At 34.7% G+C, this 3,921-nt stretch overlaps 1 long non-coding RNA gene across 1 annotated transcript; it reads right to left on the reverse strand.

Annotated features, from left to right (window-relative positions):
* Positions 1-210: 210 nt before the first annotated feature.
* On the reverse strand, positions 211-1,875 carry LOC141390284 (uncharacterized). Its single transcript, XR_012409315.1, has 2 exons — positions 1,174-1,875; positions 211-1,096 (listed from the first exon to the last, which is right to left on the reverse strand). It is a non-coding gene; the product is annotated as an uncharacterized lncRNA (long non-coding RNA).
* Positions 1,876-3,921: the final 2,046 nt, after the last annotated feature.

A 3,921-nucleotide genomic window follows, 5' to 3' on the forward strand; every position in this document is an offset into this window, starting at 1 on the left:
ATGCGTCGCTAGATCGAGTTTCATAGTAGAGTAAAATCATGAAATTGCTGTAGTGAGGAACTCGAACTAGGGACGCATAATTTCATTTTGACCGGGACATAACGTCCATGTTGTGCATTTGAAACGCATAATGGATAGATTTTGCAACGTCAATAAAGTGTAACGTGAACCTCATGTTTAGTACCACCATAAAATGTGCATATATGTAAATAAGTTTGAAGTTTTAGATGTTTTATTTTTGTAAAAAAAATACATACTTATATATTGGTTTACTAGATAATATCGTCACAATAAATGCCCGCAGAACCTTAATTTTACAGGGGAAGCAAAAAACTTTATAAAATTAAAAACTGTTTTACGGAATATTAATCTTATGAAGGCGAGTATATGGGATGTTGTCGATCATATACGAAGTGGAATAAATAGTGAATCCAAAACCGCTGAATTGCTTAGTTTTGAGATCCTCCATTACAACAAAATCTGCAATATTATCCCATTTTCCGGAATGCCATTTCTTGAATAGGATCGTTGATTTTGAACGTAGAAGCTTGAAATTTTGCCAGAGCATCGATTTTAGCTTTATGTATCTGTTTACGTTCATGTCGGTTACGTCTTCGGGCATTTATGGTGACGATATATGTATGTATGTTGTAAAGAGATGCACAACAATATTTTAAATATATATTATAAAAATGTTCAACATCTTGTAGCTTTAAAAGAATACAATATTCTCACAAAGTTATGAATCATTAAGATCTCTCCTGATGTTCATGGAGTCATTAGGCTCTGATCGGGATCAAATTTTTTTTCACATGTAACATTTATTGCGGAAGTCCATACTTCCCGAGATATGGGCCTCTGAAGTTCCGAAAATTCCTTTGTATGTAACTTCGCATTTTTGAACGGGTAATGGATACTATTGAAAAGCTTAAGGAATATACATTTTATTATTCTGCCGGGGATTTCATACTTTTTCTATGGACAGGTGCAAATCTAGGGAACGGGAACAAAAGTTTCTTTAAAATCACAAATTTTTCTCCATATAGGCGGCCTTCGGCCTGGGATTTAAGGCTTTTACCCATGGACAGCTGCAAATCTAGGGAACGGGAACAAAATTTCATTTAAAATCATACATTTCTGTCTATATATATTTATCAGGGTGACGAGACCTACCTGTGAAAAAAATTGGTTCCGATCCGAGCTGAATGAAAACGTTCAACTTAGCCCTTTATTCCAACTTTTACCCATTGTTTTGGTGTGGCTAGTGGTCGGAATCAGCACACCATGTTCACTGGGACTTCATTTCAACGTGGCCGTGGATTTAGCGGTGGATATTTTCATATTCCTCAAATGATTATGTGTATGTTTTCGCACCAATTGTACAATATTGTTGGATATCGATGTCGGGGCGAATAGGAATCTTGAACACTGGTGGAAAGTGAATTATCTTTCTTTGATTTGTACATTGTTCTTCTTCTTGCGTTGGCTGGACTCAGTAACAATATAACATTCCTTATATGGTATATTTCACGATTTCCTTTGGTGTCGTAGGGACGAATTTTCACATGTCAATTTACATATTTTAACCAAAATTACAAAAATATGTTACTCTCCAGCCGCTGAAACGTCCTCCATGAACCAAAAGACCACCAAAAACGAAAACTTTCACATATTCTCCCGAAATATAAAAAATATTTAATATTTGTTCCAAAAAATATACGTAAATGAAACGTAAACAAACAATATTTTGTTATTGTTGTCATCATGGTACAATAATACAGGTAGCATTATCATGCCAGCTGATGGTAACATAATGTGTCAACTGCATTGAATTAATGTCAAATTTTGACACCTTATGTTACCAACAATTGCCGATGCGGCTACCTGTGTATTTGTACCATGGTTGTCATTGATATACAATAACAACAACTTTCATATTGTTTAGAATGCATGGTTGTATTTGGCAGCTCAAGGACGGTTTTTTTCAAATGAGATTACCTTCTTATTCTGCCATGAGTTTACTTCCTCTGCTCTGCTTTTTGTGACACCGCAACTGATATTGCTTCATCATCCAAATGGTTTTTCATTTTTCCTCCAACTCCAGTTCAGATTTCCAATAAAACTCTAAAGGTAAGGTCACATTAGGCAAATATTTGCTCCAGCGAACGGCATTGTGCGCTTACTGAGAGCAAGTTGGCATAAATTCAATGTATTACTAACACCCACTTGATCTCAGTAAGCGCACAATGCCGGTCGCTGGAGCAAATATTTGCCTAATGTAACTCTACCTTAACTCCACTTCAAAAATAATTTGCGTCTCGTGAATTACAGCAATGTTCGTATCTTTAGTTTATATTTCTTTATTTTTTTTAACAAATTCTTATAGCCCGTTTCCACGGTACGTCGTTCGTTCTCTATTCGTTGTTCGACCCTCAAATACGAATAAATTACTTATTTCCCCACACAAAATTCTATGAACGAACGACGATTTTTCTACATTGTTCAAGTAGAAATACTCTCCGAACAACGATAAAATATGTCCCATCTCTAACAAATGAGAGCATTTATCGAAATAAATTAATTATGACATGTCTAAATTCAAATTTGAAAAATTTTCAAAACACAAACATTTTTAGAAAAAGGGAAAAAGATGAATTAAAATGTATTAACTAAACATTTTATATAGATGCAGAGGGAAGATGGTTGTGTTTCCTTCTTAATTCCACACAAATTTCTCGTCCATTAGTTCAAAATCTCGTAAAAAATCAGAAACAAAAAGGAAACAAATAACTAAAAGTCTGTATACACAAACATTGTTTTGACATGTCTCTCTCTCTTTAATTTTGAAAACAGAAAAATATAAAAATATATTGAAAATACAAAATTATTCTGAATTTATGGAAAAAATGAATGAATTGTGTGTAGTTAAATATAGAAAATACATTTGAAGGAAAGTCTATTGCTTTTCCTATTCATTTAATGTATCTTTTATGTGTTTTCGGTTCAAATTTTCGTGAAAACAAGGAAACAAAAATGAAGGAAATTTTGTTTATATTTCTGTTAATTACGATTAGTGTCGTGGAAACGGGTTAATTCGTGTACGTCGTTCGACAGGCGAACACCGTAATTGAAACGCTCGTGTGAACATGACATTATAATTTTAGACACTCTTTCTTGTGTTCAGAAAAAAAGACTGCGACTGTAGGGATCAAAAAATTGGCTTGCATGACTAGGGATCTATAAGCGAGTGCTTCTAAAATGTATCGAGCGGAGTGCATTTTTCATAACTCCGTGCATCGAAAGATGTATTGAAATCATAACTCTGCATTGCACTACTTCCAAACTTTTTTTCTGGGTAATTACGTACACGAATTAACCCGTTCATACGACATGGTTCCATGGTATAAAAAGAAAAGTTATAACAGAGCTCTCAATCTGACTCAATTGTGCGGTCAACAGATTTAGGAGGATACAGAAAATTTCTCGTTCTGTTTAATTTTCTGGTCACTCTTATTGACCTGTTTATCGATACAGAGTCAGCGGTTAAGAGAACTGATGAGGAAGTTTGGCTGCTTCCGAAACTATAGTCTTCTCTGCCTTGTAATAGTCATTCGTGCAGATGAGGTACTAGATGGTCTGGCTGCGGCTTAGCTCGCCGGAATGGGTAGGTTCTGTTTCTGCATCGACTGTACATATAACATTTTTTTGTACCTGAATGAAATTCTCTAACGGATTTTTAAATTTGTGAATAAAAAGAAAACAATAGTAAAGATGGAAAACATATGTCATCTAAATACAAACCTTCTTGCCTTTTTTGATCAAAATGTCTACACGACAGATTTCCATCTGATGAGGTTGAGATGATTTTACCTCATTTGGCTACCCGCCCCTTATGACTTTACAGCCATCCTTGGTATTTCT

The sequence above is a fragment of the Musca autumnalis genome, unplaced genomic scaffold, assembly GCF_047663935.1.
Source record: "Musca autumnalis isolate F117 unplaced genomic scaffold, ASM4766393v1 scaffold_1, whole genome shotgun sequence".
NCBI classification, from domain to species: Eukaryota; Metazoa; Arthropoda; class Insecta; order Diptera; family Muscidae; genus Musca; species Musca autumnalis.